Source organism: Cygnus atratus, chromosome 4 (assembly GCF_013377495.2).
Source record: "Cygnus atratus isolate AKBS03 ecotype Queensland, Australia chromosome 4, CAtr_DNAZoo_HiC_assembly, whole genome shotgun sequence".
NCBI lineage: Eukaryota > Metazoa > Chordata > Aves > Anseriformes > Anatidae > Cygnus > Cygnus atratus.
This window is the reverse complement of record NC_066365.1, coordinates 12200960-12216960: the sequence shown is the minus strand read 5'-3', so window position 1 is coordinate 12216960 and position 16001 is coordinate 12200960. Positions and strand designations below refer to the sequence as shown.

Sequence of the window (16001 nt, the reverse complement as noted above, 5' to 3'; positions counted from 1 at the left end):
GTAATGAGACTCCTGTGTAAGAAATGTCAGTGTGCAACATTAAAAGGTGAGAAAAACCCTGGTATACACACTTTTAGCATTCTTCTCTACCCACACCTTTCAGGACATCAACTAGAAGAGTACCTTGTTTTCAGGTGTGGATCTCATCTTGAATGCTCAGATTTGGCAGCAGTAGAGCAGTCAGGCTGAGTGTTTGCAGTTGAGTTAAATGTCAGTGTGGTGAGATTTTGGATGCTGAGGATAGATATATAGCACTTTGTTTCCACCTAAACATTGCAGTAGATGCCTAAATCCATTGCCCAGTGTAATTGTTAGTGTCTTTTGCAGGGTTCATCTGTCCAGATTGAGATCTCCAGTACCATGCTATTTCTGTGCTGGCAGGAGCTGAGAGCACATAATAGTGCAGACCAGTGGTGTGACGTGTTTTCAGCACTTGCATTATCATGCAGCATCTTCTTGTCTGAGGAGAACAGGTAAATCAGGTGACGTGATGCTCACCTCTAGCAGCAATTTTCCTTTATGTATCTCATCTATGGCATCTTCTATTTATCTTCCTTACAGATGGAATAGCCCTTGGAGCGCATGGCACATACCCACCTCTCTAAGAGCTCTTTGTGCTTATCAGGAACTCTCTTTCCACTTGAGATCCCCACACAGCTGTTACACTGCTGTCTTCTGGTGTGAAAAGAGAAATCCTCCAGCTGGAGAAGCAAATCACCTGCTCACTTGCTTCTTTTCTGTATCATCTTCTGGAGGCCGAAGGCATAGCAGGGAGGAGGACAACTAGCTCTGCAGGCTGCTTATGAGTGCTGCCTGTTTTTGTGGCATGAGGCCAGCTGGGTTGCCCTTTGGTGGTGTGGGACTGTAAAATGGATCGGATGGCGTGTGGTCTCCGTGCTCGAGTGCTCAGGGTGCTGGCTCAGAGGAGTAATGGAGCGCTCTCTGAGACGCGCGCTCTCCTCCCATTGATTCAGCAGGCTGTTCTCTTCTGTCTGTCTGAGCTTGCGGGCTTTTTGAGGCCAAGGCAGGATGAATGAAACTCTGGTAATTACTACAACATGAATTCAGAAGGATCCTATTGGTAGGGTTCATCAGCAACTCATTAATTAAACTGTTGCCATGGTGCCAGTTGCCCTGGTAGCATGAAATCCTTTCTCCTCCCTTTCCCCTCCTCCTCTGCAGTTCACAGGATTCTCATTCATATTCTTGTGCTTAACATGAATGAAGCCAGAGAGCATGGGGCTAGGGGAAGAGGCACTTGTGGAGAGAAGATGCCTTTTCCCCCACTGTGACTACCCCCTCATGGGCCTGAATAATCACTCAGCTCTTCCTCTGTGTTTTTCTTTCCTTGGAAACACAAATTCTGCCTCATACACATCCTGTCTTTTTTTTCTATGGTTGCTTACAGCTCAAATCCCAATTACCCTGAGCACCTGTGTTATTCTGGGTTCTTGGAATGAGTTCCTGTGATTGACAGTGGTGCAAGTAAAGGGCTGGGCCCTTTATCTGCAGCCTAATTGCAGAGGCTTGGCAGTTTTCTAGAGGTAAGCCTTTGCCTGTGTGGGTTTTCTCTGCTTGATTAAATCACAATATTTCCTCTGTCTCTGAAGCCAGAAAGGACCATTAACTCTTCCAGGCTGTCCACCTTCATAGGACACAGCAGTGACTCCCCCCATGTCTTCTGCTTTGTGCCTGAAAGCTTCTGGCTGAGCTGTGATTTCCTTGCCAGAAGATGCTTCATCTTAGTATAAATGTTGATAATGATGGAGAACGCTGCACTCTGTGGCAACCTGTCCATCCAGGTGTCTAACCACTCCTTGTTGCCAAGAATCAGCCCCCCCAACATGCATGGTAGGTCTTGTATGACATTACTTCTCTCTTTCATGTTTTTTTGCCTGTGGGTGCTTTCTCACAGAATCTAGCAGCTCCCTTCTTCAGAGATGAAATCCCATCTCATCTCTGTGGATGTAGATGGATGGTTGATGATTTGCCCTCAGCCCACCATTCTGGCCATGTCCGGCTGTAAATATTTGCAGAAGAAATGCATCCATAGGAAGACATGGTTGTATTCATTCTGTAAGGGTGTTTTTCTGGTTCAAAGTGTTTGAAGTAATAATGATAGGGCTGTGTTTCAGCATCTAAGAACAATGTTTTCATAGCACAAAACTGAGAGTGTATGGTATGTATGAGTGTGAGGAAGTACAGCCAGCTGGGATGGTGTCAGAGGAACACACATGATTAAAGAGTCAAACCTGACCTTGTCCTTGTAGCTGCTGGGAGTGATCACTGGTGTGTGCTGTCCTTTGAGCTCTGTTCTGTGGAAAGACAGTTGTTACGGACCAAAATCACACCTGTTGTGCAAGAACAAGTAGGTAGTTTGGACGACTAGGGTTCTGAGGTCCATCTTTCTCCCTAGCTCTGTTTTATTTAACAGTCTAGACATTGCATTAGAAGTAGGGATGAAATTTATCCCATGGGCTAGATTATTCCCTGTCTGCCTGCTACGAGGTGTCACCCAACTTCGTCCAAAGTCTCTGGCAATGGCAATGTTTTGAAGGAGGGCAGTGAAGCAGATGGGGATGGGGCCTGAGCAAAAATGAAAATTCAAAGGTCCCTGATTTGGCCCTACCTAGAAATTTGAAAAAGTGCTAAGTCTGTAATATCAGTTCTGTTTTCTCCAGGCATTATATGTTCTGCTTCACTCCCTGCCCATTCAGATGAATGTAAAACCCTTGTGAAAGTGCCATGAAAGCTGGAACCCCTGGCAGAGGACAGCACCTTCTTCCCTGGTAGCTCAGAGCCAGCACGTGTGACTGCACTGGTGTTACTGTGGAGCTTCTTGAGCACAAATACACAGACAAATAGAGACAGACCAACTGCCCATTGCAGTCTGTTGCCAAAATAATTTCAGCCCATCTGAGGACAAAGCAAGAAGGACCCCACTTTTCTCATTGCCTCTAAATTACTACGTGAGTAAGAAATGCTTGTATCTGCGGGGAAAAGCTGCCTGTCCTAGAGATGAGAAACCTGGTGCAGCCTGGCCTATCTCTTTGTGGGCTGTTACTTGGTTTCTCACTGTGGTTTTCCTTCCCCTCGAGTTTTCTGCACTAATTTTGTAATAACAGTCAGTGCTGGGTTTCATAAACAGACATACAACATGCAATTAGAGTTTGCTTTGTGTGAAATAAAGTAGCTGTGAGTCATATCCAGACAAGTGAATTATCTGTGATTATTCAACCAAGAAGGGAGACAGTGGTGTGCAGAGGAATGTGCTATGTATCCTTATTAACATTTTGCTATATACCATGGCAGGGCTGGCTCCTTGGGATGTCTGCATACAAACAGCAACATGACTGACTCCTCAGAGGCCATGTTCCTCTGCTACTAAGACTTATGCATCATGCCATTAACATTGCTTGGTCTTTCTCTGTTCCTAAAAAGAATAAAAGGGGGGTTACTTGGTAGACACAAGCGTCTTTAGGAGTCTGAAGTTAAATGAAGCAAATCATGTATGTGGGGAGGAACACGTATGAAAGAAGTCCCTTGAGGGAAGATAGCAAAAAATAGGTTTTCAGCAGTGCCTTTGGTTGATGTGCCTGATGAATCTATTCCTTTTTGTCCTCTGGGAATGAAAACATGTCCCAGGAAGGGGCCTTGGGGTGCAGAAGGAGCTGGGAAGCCTTTTGGGGTGAGAAGTTGCAAGCTCAGTGAACCAAGGTGTTTTCTGCAGTGGCATCACAGCACATTTCTTATTTATTGCCAGGTAGGAGACTTACAGGCTGTGACTCTGCAGTGAGGAAAGCACAGACACATGAGCCATTTCCTGATGGCAGCCAGGGAGAGAGAGTGACGAGGTGTGGGCAATGTGGGCAGGGAGCATGCAGGTTGCCCGCTTCACACAGTTGCATACTTGTCACAGGAGGGGTGATTTTTGAAACCAGTGGTGCTTCTTCAAGGGCAGGGTCACTTACAGGGAGGGAGTAGATAGGAGTTGCTAAACAGCATCTTCCCCGTCCCCAGCGCATAGCTTCAACTGCCCAAGGAAGCTTGTTTGCCATCCATTACAGGGAATCTGTTGACCCTTCCTCATCCAGTTGCAAACGCCTTCATCTACAAAATGACAAGGAGAAATGCTTAATCCTCCACGATGAATCTCACAGATGCTTCTCCCAGGAAATGAACTAAAGGTTGCAGCTTTGCTTGAGTGACTGTGAGTCAGGTATGAGTCATTCCTCCCTTGAAGGGCATATGGATGTGCTTTGCTGATAAACACACAAAGAGCACAGAGCCAGGGGTGAAAGGTTATCACAGGAAGAAAGAACTAAAAACAAAAAGAAACAAAAACAAACAAATAAATAAAAAAACAAAACAACACAACCCCCCCGCCTCTGAGATCGTATCGGTATACTCTAAACTCTCTTCTGTTGACAGCACAGTGCATTAGCTGGAGGTTTTAAAGACATTGTCTCTTCCCTCTGCACTTCCACTGCGTAGTAACTTGTAAAAAGTGGACAGGAACCTTCTGTTTTAATGGTATTTGGATATTTCTACCATATAGATAGTTTATGTTGAATCTGATCACTGCAAGATGCCTTGAGCCCAGGGAACTGGCAGTTGTGGATAAAGGACATCTGCAGCTGTTTTTGCACACTAGAGCCAGGTGGTCTGAGTATAGATTAACAAACCACTGAATGTGACAGCACAGAGTACTTGAAACCCAAGTAATTAATCTGTGTAAAAAAAAAAAAAAAAGTCATTTGCAGGGGATAACTTCATACTGGATGGCTTTCCAACTAGCAGTGAGCATAAATGAATGAAATCAGTACAGAAATTGCTGGCCAAAATTACCTAACTTTGTGCTATGCCAATAAGAAAAAGGGTTTGCAATAGTTGTGTTGGGTGTAAAACTGTTTCCTGGAGCAGACTGCAACTGTTTTCAGATGATCCTGTTAGCTCAGTGATAATCCCTGATCCCATCAGACATCAGAGGCTGGAAAGCTGGCTGCAGCAGCAACAAATTAGCATTAATTGTGCTTCATCTGATGGAGCAAATCCTACCCGAGTGCATCCAGACACCAATTTTCATACGCAGCCATTCTGACCATTTTACTGTCAAGCTGTTTCTTAATGATGTACATTTATTTATGGCAAAGTGCCTACGAAAAGCAGTCTAGCATCCTACCTTAGGAGGCCAGTGGAGTGTGATCTGTAGGAACAGCTCAAATCTTTTGCTAGGCTGACTGCAAGGAGAGGACAGATGTGCTTGTTAGCACACAAGTCCATTCCCAGGTCAGGAATGGAAGCTGCTGCTGCTTCCAGATTGAAGCAGCTCAGGACCAATTCCTCTGGGTTCAACTTAATTATGCTAATCATTAGAGGGATAAGAGTGGGTGACTCGCAGGATTGAAGAAATAGCTACCCTTTTTGGGAAAAGAGAGTAACTTGTAATTAATGTGAATGGAAAATGGAGAGTTTAATTTGGGCAGAGAGAGGACGAGGTGGTGGGGAAGATTAAGATTAAAATTAAAATCTCTGACTCAAGTCTGTGGTGTTAGATGTCTGGGAAGGTTATGATTTTTAGATTTTGGGCTCATAAAGAGCTTACACTTTGCCATGTGGTAGGAAAGTCCAAGGAGATGCTGTTTCTCCTGGCTGCTGACCGTTCCAAGCTGTTGCTGGTGGATGCTTGGAGTACCAATGTTCCTTTTTGTATGTATTTCTATTGCAGGAGACCTCCTCCTTGTCCCAAGTCTGAGAGAGGAAAGTCTGGGACCAGCCAGACTGTATATTTTTTTGCATGGGTATGTAGAACAGAGTTAATTTTTTCACATTCGTCATCACAACAACCAGGGGGATTACAGGTTTGGACCACCTCATAGCCAATGTGTTGGGCGTACCCTTGGCCTACACAATTCCTCCTGTATCAGCAGTTCAGAAAGTGCCTTTCACCCACTTAACAGCATTTTGTGCCTAGCATAGCTAATGGGTCCAAACCTCCAGAAAATGGGAGTCCGCTCAGAAAGTTACCACTGCTGGAAGGTTAGCCCTGTTGTCCTGCTCCATGGAGGAGGTGGGAGATGCTTTTGGGGGTTCCAAATCCTCATGGCCATGACATTGGTATGAAGGAATAGCACAGAGAAGAGCCTGTTCTGGCTCAAGTATCTCTTCCAGGAATGGTGACTCTGTTGAATAAGTCTTAACTTGAAGAGCTGAACCATTTACTGTGTCCCTTGAAAGTCATTTTACCATGTCAATGACCTTGACTGGTTTTTCCTAAAGGGCAGGGGAGAGCACATCTTTCTTAGAGCAATGGCTGTTGCTGGATAAATGACATGGTTTTGGTTCTTCCTCAGGTCTGAAATAGAATCAGCAGACTTTAAAGGTAAGCCCTTTAAAGTAAATTAAAATCCACTTAATATTTAATTACTTTTGTATCAGTGAGGTCATCTCTGAAAGAAAAAGGTATTCGATACCTGTGAAATAGAGGATGGAAGAAAGAGTGGAATGAGGTATTTCTGAAGGGAGCAAGACTTCAGTGTGTCCTTCTGATGAAGAGGGCTTTAGTGACTGCAGCTTTCCCTGCCTGGGAGGGAAAAACATCAGTAGGCCAGGATCGGAAGCATAATGTGTTGGCCTGCTCTGCTTTCTCCTCCAAACTTTGCTGTCACAGAATGGCTTTGACAAAGCAGCAGCAAGGCATACTGGAAATCTTCCTCAGAAATAGAAAAGTCAAGTTGCATTCCAGTCAAAAAACAGCTTCCCAAGGCTGGTGACGTACTTCAAGATAGTGAATAAGTGACCCAACAACAATATCTGCTTTTCCCTCTGGCAGGCTTCAGCACCTTGGGAGATGGCTCCGCTGAGTCATTCAGAAAGCAGTTTTCAAAACATGGCTTCTTGGCCTGGATCTAGACAACTTCTTTCTCTGTGAATTTTGGCCCAGTTTCACTGATCAATGAAGGTGGGGTAGGAAACCTGCCCTTCTCCTGCTGCACTGCTCTCATGTGGCAGCCAGCTCAGATCTCATGGCAAAGGCACCTCCCGCTCCTTAGTGTCCAATTAATTCTGAAAAGTCCAACAATTGCTAAAAAAACCTGGGATCTCATTTTTGCAAGTCTCTCCAATGGGATCTTTGTCTCCTGTGCTCTACAGTAGCGAGCCATGTAAGATAGTTAATAAATATAAACATGAAACAGAAGAGATTGCTGGTTTAGATCTTTTCCATTAAATATTTGGTTTTCAATACATGAAAGTTGGAGCACAGTGCAATGTAAATACAGCTTCATGTTTTAAATATAAAAGTTCTGTCCTAGGATGGGCCCTAAGTTACCTGGCAAGTCATAACAGGTAAGAGGTGTCTCTGTGCTTGTCTGGTTATAGGGAGGTAAGGTGCTGGCAGCATGGCACCTTGCATGACCCTTTTTGTGCAGGTGAATTAGGAGTCGTATATTTAATTTCAAGCCAGAGGATATTCTAGTATCTGTCTTGCAGGTGCTGAGATGTTTTTTTTTGCTTGGGCATAGCTCAGGCAAAGCCACTGGGGATGTTAGAGCTGTGAGAGGACTGTGTCAGAGGACAGCCAGAGCAAGACCACCTTTCCTCTGAGAGCTCACTTTGGAACCAGGACTCTCAATCTGTGTGAGACTTTTAGTGCTGGCACCATTGCAATCTCCCCCACAACCTGTGATGGGGAAAAAAACACCTGAGTGGGAAAAAAAGAGAATTTTATTTGCACAGCTCTGGGCAGGGCTTGCTCTGCCCTGAAGCAGAGATCTGTGCTGGAGGGAGCATCCAGCTCCTCGAGGTTGTCCCCGTGAATTGCCATCACTTTGGCATGGTTGGTGAAGCAGAGAGGAAGCAGGAGAGCCCCTGTGGGAGCTGTTGAGGTGGAAAGGGGTACACTGCTACTGCTTCCCATCTGATCTGTAGTGGCAGAAGCAGGCTCTTGAGCCTCAGTGTGAACCAATGTGTGAAGCATTTCATCCCTTGCCAGCTTCCCAGGAAGTCAATTGTTCTTCCTCCCTTTATGGGCAGCCTCTACAACCAAGGGACTGGGGAGCAAATAGGAGTTGGGGCCTGGGCACCTGTTTCACAGGACATTGGGTCAGATCTGCGAGGCTGGCTACTGGCTCATCTCTGTTCCTGGCTGATGACAGCTGACAGCTGTGGAAGACAGAGGGGGAAAGGAAGAGACAGGCTTGATGTGAAAAAAAAAAAGGAATTGGGACTGTAAAAACACACCGATGATGTTTTTTCTAGTAGAATTCCAATTCCAAATCTACATGCGTTGAATTGGTGTTTAGCAAACCCCACTTGCCAGGCCAAATTAGCAGCCTCATTTGTTGCTAGTAGCAGCTCTTTAAAACTCTTAAAGAGGGGCTCCTTTTAAAATGTGGCATAAATAGGATGTTTTTTCAACAGTAGCATTTCCTTGCTTGAGTGCTGCAGTAATTTTTTTACCCTTTGGTCTCCCACAGCTGGTATACCAAAAGAAAATGATAGCACAAAACCCAGCCAAGCTCCTTGGAAATGTAAATAGACCGGAAACACTGATGTCCTCTTAACACAGCATCAATCACTGCTGGGTGCTGGAAGTGGCAGCACATTCATTATGGTCTACGTAACCATCACAAGCAGCAGATGGAGCAGGTTTAAGACCTAACAGTGGAGTTTTGGAGGTATGCATGATTCTCTGCAGAAAATGGAGCACAGATGGAATCTGTCTTGACCTACTCACTCAGTAACTGCAAATTCCTTATGTTTTCAGAGCAGCTCTCTATTTATCAACAGGCTTTGCGATGAGGTTTGGAGACCATGCATGTAGTCCCTACTCATGCTGGTCTCTATTGACTGTTAGCTGAGCGTCCTGTGCATTTGCAGTGAAGTAGCAGACAGTAAACCAAGGCAGGCTGTTAACTTCCACTGGCCTTTTCTCAAGAAAAATTAACCCATTTACCTTTTTTAAGTGGGCTGTTTCCAAAAATAGCAGGTTTTGGAGACACTTCTGTAGGTAAACCATTGCTTCTGGTGCTCAGCACCACATTCTTCAGCCACAAGAAAAGAATCAGATCAATCCATACTGGAAAATTCCTATACCACGGAGCCTTCTCCCAGAATATAGAGGAAACTTAGAAAGCATGATGGGCAGTGCTAGGGCCTCTGTTTGAATGATGGTGGTGTGAGATGCTTTGACCTGGTGATGAAGTGTAGGGTGGCTTTTAGCTATTGTATGTTCTGACCAATAAATACTGTCCCTACCAAAGAAAGAGTAAGATGAACTCTGCTTCTAGCTTCAAGGCAAAGGGAGCAATTGTTTTAAAGAAAAAGCTGTCAAATTGAAGGAATATAATAAATACTGTGCTGTACTCCTTGTTTCAGTTACAAGCCTTGCAGGGTGGTTCTTATTAGGAGACATTTGCAGATGTAATTTTTTGGGTGTGCTATCTTTGTCTGAAGGGAACAAGCAACAGTCACTCTCCAGCTGATGGACCTTTTTCAGAGGTCTCCCTCTTGAGGGGCTGTCTCTTACCACCTCCTCTTCCCCACTGACTATCACGGGAGCCTGTGAGAACACATAAAAGAAATGCCTGTGTTGTAGGTGTCTAAAGGAATGCAAGATAAATCCCACTTGCAGAGTCCTGATGGGACCTTGTCATGTATCCAAGTCTGGTGGGCTTCGTGTGTCTTCAGCTCTAACTAAATGAGAACAAAATGAGTCGCTCCTTTCATTTCTCCTTGTGCACTCGGACTTCAGTGAGGTCTCTGGTGGATGTGTACCTGAAAGACGCGATAAATGGAAGCCATTAACTCAATCAACACATTAATTCATACATCAGCAAATCCATTTTTTTCAGTAGTGCATCACCAGTCTATATAGACATTTGGGCAGAACATCTTTCTTCATTCTTCTTGTCCTTTGAGTCCTGATTGTTATGTCTGTGTGGACAGCTCTGTTAAGTATTTCCCAGGAGACACCAAGATCTTTAATTCTGGGTTTCTCTTGGCCATGTCTACATGGCACATGCCTGACTGCATTTCTCTGTTGATCAGTGATGTAATATGTGATCCTAATGGACACAGGAGGCCAGAAGACTGTGTTGAAAGTTATATTGAGGCTGTAGTTATACCAGCAACACTGTTTTCAGAGCTTGTTTTGCTGAACAACTCTAGGGATGAAGTTTGGCCTATGCTCAGAGGAATAACACATTGTTATATTATCCTGACTGCGTGATGTAGGAGCATGCCTATTCTTTGATGGCCTTGTGGGATGCTTGTTTCTCAGCCAATTGCTATGGGAAAGCTTGTTTTTTCCAAGTACACCAGGTGGTTATGCGAGTCATTGCTTTTCAGGTTACTGTCTTTTTCATGCAAAGGGGTAGGTATGTGATAGAGCTGCCCAGAGGAACTGCCAAGGAGTCACTGTCACTGAGGGTTCTTACATGGTAGAATTGATTAATAGCTGTGCTGGCAGTAAAACAACTGAAGAATCAATCCACCCTGTGCAGAGCCACAGCTTAGAGTAGTGAAAGACATCTTGCAAGTGTAGGAGGATATTCACGCCACCTTTGTCTTTTAAGATGCTTATCCCACCCAGGAAGGGTGGTTGGGAGCTGTTATATATCCTTCTCTTTTTTGTTAACTACAGAGCTGAGGAGTCTCTAACTTAGGGAATAGTTTGACAAGTCTTGCCACCAGAAACTTTATAGGCTTCTTTTCCCCTGAGAATGTCCTCCTCTTCTTCTCTATCTCCTTTCAAATCACTGTAGTCTGGGAAACTGATTCCACTGAAAATTAACCTTTTTTCGTCCACCCTGCTTTTTTACTTCCCTGAACCTGCTTATTGAATGATCACACAAATATCAGGGTAGATGCAATGAAAGTGGTGGTCAGAACTAGGTGGCAGAGCAGTGGCCTCAGTTGCCAAAAAAACAAGAGTTGAGCTAGGCCATAAAACCCCAAATGTTACAAGATGAGACAGGTTAGAAAGGATGGAGGGCTACCCTTGCCCCCAAAATTAAGAAGGATGATAGGAAAAAGAAGGGCATGCCTGCAGTATTCAGTGTTTGGTAGAAGTGCTAAAGGATCTTCAGCCAAGTACATAGTCAAGGATGGCAGTTGCTCTACACCAGCATGTGGCATTACATTAACAGCAGGCTGTTGTGAGCCCTGTGAGGTTCTGGCACGTCTTATGCAGCTTTACAACTTTCCTACCATCACCAGTATGCACACACTGGGTGAATGCTTCTTGTGCAAGGATAAATAAGCTCCACCTTAACTAAGAAACAATCTCAGTTGAAATTTAGAAGAGGTGAGAGCATTCCGCACTTTGTGTTGTGCAAGATGGTCCCCAGGGAGACATGCCTTCAGTGTCCATCATATGGCTCCTGTGTGTGGGAATCTGGCTCCAGTGGCAGGCATCCAACAGCACTGGGGAGGCTGTTTACTTCCATCCGGCCTAGTTTCTGTGCAAAATCCAGTGACAATTTAGGAAAAAACAAGACATCCTTTATGATAGATAATGTAATTCCATGAGCACAGTGTAGGAGGGAAGTTAACAGCTGTGTTCAGGACTCCATACCTGCAATTGAGTTAGTAGGACAAAGGGTGACACCACCACCATCAAGGGAAACAGACGTGTCTTTTCAGATTTTCCTGTCACAGGGACTAATCCATCCTATGTGGTTTACTGAAAGCATCTGGGAAAGCCTACCTGATACCCTTCAGGGATTTAACAATCTGTGGTAGAGACTGAGCTAGGTCTGACCCAGATGCACCCTTTGTCCCAGTTCTCCTCAATTTTTCTATGCCAAGCAAGGGTGGCTGCTGGCCTGTAAGGTAGATGCCCTCCCAGAGCTCCTCTCTTGTTTGGCAGTACAGCTCTCCCAGGTACAGGGTGGGAGCAGGGCAGAAGATAGACCTTGGCTGTAGATACAATTAGTTATAGAGGATGTAAAACAAGCAGCACTATTTAGTTTCTGTCCAGAGCAGAAAATACACCCTCTAAACTTCACCTTTCCACGCAGCGTTGCAGTCAAGGCTATTGTATTTATTATTATTATTTTCTTCCTGGTTATTAGAAGACATGATTTCATTGTTGTTATATTTAATCTGCTAGTTCTGAAGCTTTAGGATGCTACCTGCCGACCCTCTACTTCAATTCAAATCATACCTTTTTCTTGGTATCATTCATATCACAGCAAGAAGCCTGCTTCTGAGAACAACAATGGTGTATTATGCATACTTTGACTTCTTGGCTGATGCGAGATAAAAAAGAGGGGAAGGTGAATCATCTTCTCTGAAGCACTGATGAATACACACGAGGCTTTCAGACCACAGCTCTGTGTGGTACAATGAGTGAGTGGAGAAAGGGAAATAATAGGAGATTCAGACAAATCAAGAAAAGCAAAGTGACCGTATATGCCGGTAAAAGGGTGTCTTTTTCCACTCTCTTGCTGGACTGTCCTGGTTGTACTGGAGCATTATCATGGTGTTTTTTCTTTTTTTTTTCTTTCTTTTTTTCTTTCTTTTTTTTTTTTTTTAATTCTGTCTCATGGTGGATTCAGTGAAAAAAGGGGATTGGTGTGGTGCAAAGATGGAGGCCTTTGTCTAGCCAAGTGGTCACTCACTAAGGTTGTGCTCACTGCACAACAAAGTGGGTGAATGCATGGAGAGGATCAAGAAAGAACTTTGAGAGAGTCCCTGAATATACCACAGCATTTACAGCTTGGGGGACATTTTGAAATATCAGAGTTTCATATTGTTATTTTTAAAGACATATGATTTTCGTTCCTTAAATGTTAAAGGAATGGGGAAGATCCTCTTTTTTTTTCTTTATCCACTCTTTCCTATGCTTCTCTTGCCTCAAACCTCAGGGAAATATGTTTGCTTGGAGACTTTTATTAAGCCCAAAAAAACTGAGAGGGTGGAAAGCTCTCTATTTCTTTATTTTCCTTCATTTGTAGGGCCCATAAAGACAAAAGAAGGTAGTGCTTCGAATTATTAATTAATTAATTAATTTATTTTTAATGTTGCTGTCCTGCAAGATATTTTCTTCAAGCCTGAGAGCAAGTTTTTTTTAAAATTTATGGAGGAAACAGAGCATTCAGAAAACAAATCTACACTTCTCTGAGTGCCAGACCATATCTCCGAGGTAAGAATCCTGAATGACATGAGGAACTTCTTTAGCACTAAAATGGTGCCAAATCTGCCCATTTTAGTGAGAAATCCAGAAACTGATCTGAACATGGTGTCTCCATGTTCTGTCAGGGGTGAGACAATACATGCCAGAAAGTTTCTTCAGCTAACAGGGACATGTCCAATGAAAAACAGACATTGAAAAATAATGATAGGAAATCTGCATACTATATATTCCTGATAGGAATTCCTGATATACTATATATTCCTGATTTCCTGATAGGAAAGTCTGCATACTATATAATAATGTGGGTAGTGAACCACTGCCATGAGAAGAGAGGGAGACATCTTTCTGGTCTAATTTGTCTCATCTCAGCTTCCTCAGATTTTTATTGCACAGTATGAAGCAGGTTATTTTTAGGGAGAGAGAGAATGACCAATGACTTTATATGACATCAGATTTCACTGCATGGCTGTTGAAGCACTTGCTGTGGAAGAAATGTAACAGGTTCTCAACCAATGTGGAGACTAAACTATTTGTTTATGCGTACATAAATAAAATATTGTGAAAGCACTGGATGCACCAGAATAAATTCTTCTGTCATTTGCAGCACTGTAAAGACAATGGACGTGAGTGATCTTCCTCCCGACATAAAAAGTGCAGAAGAAGGTGTGAAGCTCTTACCCTCGCTGTTGAAACAAGTCCCAGAAGAACTGATGTCATTTTATTTGGAACAGCTGCTATCTGCCCGTACTGTGTGGAGAGCCATATTTCGGCTGAGTCACCAAGGCCCGCCACACCCTGCTCTGTAGCACTTGCTCTCCATAGCGATTTAATAACTCACATTTACTGCAGAACTGTTATTCATATCTCATTAGATTTTGTGGGAGCTTCAGCAGTAAGCAACGTACATTGTCATGGTTCACAAAGCTGTTGTGATACTTGTCAACCAAGAGGAAATTGCATTTTCCCCTGCTGTAAAGCAGCTACGGAGATGGAAGCTATGAAATTAGTCAGCCTTAACATGCATTAATCAAGGAAGGGAAGTTGAAGATGCCCTTGGAGAAAGATGGGCTGAGAGGCTGGGCCTAGAGGCTGGGCCTAGATACTGGGCCTGTCTTGGGTATGAGCAGTAGGCAAGACTCTAAGTGGCCAGTCTGGAGAGACCATGCTGTCATGAGAGCAGGTGAAACCAGGAGAATGATGAGGACAGCACCATTAGGAGCAGCAGGAGAGGGAAATCTGGAAATAGCAGGTCTAACAGAGGCTCTCCTTAGCCACCTGGGATTTCAGACTTTGTTTTGTGCTCTGTGGGACAGGTAGAATATGAGCACTGGAAGGGACACATTTGGCTCTGCACGTTTACTACTCTAACGTTGTCCCTGTAAATGTGGCAGGTGACTGGTCTGCATGGCTTGTGTTCCCTGTAAGTGTGGGTCTGCAGGTGCCTTTGCACAGCAAGATGCTCTATCCTCCTTCCGTGCAAGTAATGTTGTGCTTTCTTATGGGGTAGCTCTGACACCAAGACACAGAGACTTTCTGCATATGTCATTGTGCAGGAAGAAAGAAGAACCAGGAGAGAAAAGCTGGTGTATGCTTCCTCTGGGAAAAGTCCAGAGGTTTAGTATTGCTGTGTTGGAAGAGGAGGCACACAAAGGAATCACAAGCCAGTACATGGACTGCCAGGAGCACTGGACTCCAAGCATGGCAAGAAAGAAGTTATTTCCTGTAACTTTCCTGTAAAACAAACAAACAAAACAACAAAAACACACCACCACCACCAAAAATGAAACAAAACAAAACACCACAACAATAAAAAAATAGCTTCATCCTTTTCAGCTTTTTTTTGTTCAATTTGTTATTCAGCCCCACCCCCTAATCCTCACTCCAGCTTATAGGTAGAGTTGTGATTTTTCTTCTCCTGTGTATTAAGATCCCTGCGTGGAAGATGATTGTCTCTGGTGCTGAATACAGCTTTTGGGGGTTGATACAAGACTGATTCCATTCACGAAACTTGAAGTGACTTTGCTCTAGCAATATGAAATGGGAGTACAGCTCACCTTGCAGATGGTTGCCTAAAATATTAAACAGTGATTCACCATTACTCACTGTCTCATCAGCTCATAAATTTAAAATAACTCCCCTTTCCTTTCTTTTTATTTAAGGAAAAATAAAAGAAGTAAAGGTGTATTATGTATAACTCTGCAAAATTGATCATACAGAAAGGTCTGCTTAATAAACTTCTTACTGACTTCTGCCTCTTGACATTAGCTGAGAACTGAAGCAGTGGGAGGGGAAAGATTTAACATATAAACACATTTGAGGCTGGTTACTAGTGGAGTCCCCCAGGGCTCAGTGCTGGGGCCGGTCCTCTTTAACATCTTTATCGATGACCTGGACAAGGGGATCGAGTGCACCCTCAGTAACTTTGCGGATGACACCAAGTTAGGTGTGTGTGTCGATCTGCTCGAGGGCAGGAAGGCTCTGCAGGAGGATCTGGATAGGCTGGACCGATGGGCTGAGGTCAACTGTATGAAGTTCAACAAGGCCAAGTGCCGGGTCCTGCACCTGGGGCGCAACAACCCCAAGCAGAGCTACAGGCTGGGAGATGAGTGGTTGGAAAGCTGCCTGGCCGAGAAGAACCTGGGAATACTGGTTGATAGGCAGCTGAATATGAGCCAGCAGTGTGCTCAGGTGGCCAAGAAGGCCAATGGCATCCTGGCTTGTATAAGAAGCAGCGTGGCCAGCAGGTCTAGGGAGGTGATTGTCCCCCTGTACTCGGCTCTGGTGAGGCCGCACCTCGAGCGCTGTGTTCAGTTTTGGGCCCCTCGCTACAAGAAGGACATGGAGGTGCTCGAGAGAGTCC

At 44.2% G+C, this 16001-nt stretch overlaps 1 long non-coding RNA gene across 4 annotated transcripts in view; it reads left to right on the top strand.

Annotated features, from left to right (window-relative positions):
- The window catches only part of LOC118253708 (uncharacterized), a 37609-nt gene extending 22370 nt beyond the window's left edge, over nucleotides 1-15239 (top strand). Inside the window, exons 3-13 of one of the 4 annotated variants that reach the window (XR_004780663.2) lie at nucleotides 328-473; nucleotides 562-1544; nucleotides 1637-1851; nucleotides 2682-2969; nucleotides 4068-4219; nucleotides 5729-5801; nucleotides 6354-6382; nucleotides 8478-8678; nucleotides 12198-12354; nucleotides 13044-13150; nucleotides 13746-15239. This is a non-coding gene — a long non-coding RNA (uncharacterized LOC118253708). Of the gene's footprint in view, nucleotides 1-327; nucleotides 474-561; nucleotides 2970-4067; nucleotides 4220-5728; nucleotides 5802-6353; nucleotides 6383-8477; nucleotides 8679-12197; nucleotides 12355-13043; nucleotides 13151-13745 lie in introns of all 4 variants that reach the window. The other 3 variants (XR_004780560.2, XR_007708183.1, XR_004780692.2) reach the window with 3 other exon arrangements.
- Nucleotides 15240-16001: the final 762 nt, after the last annotated feature.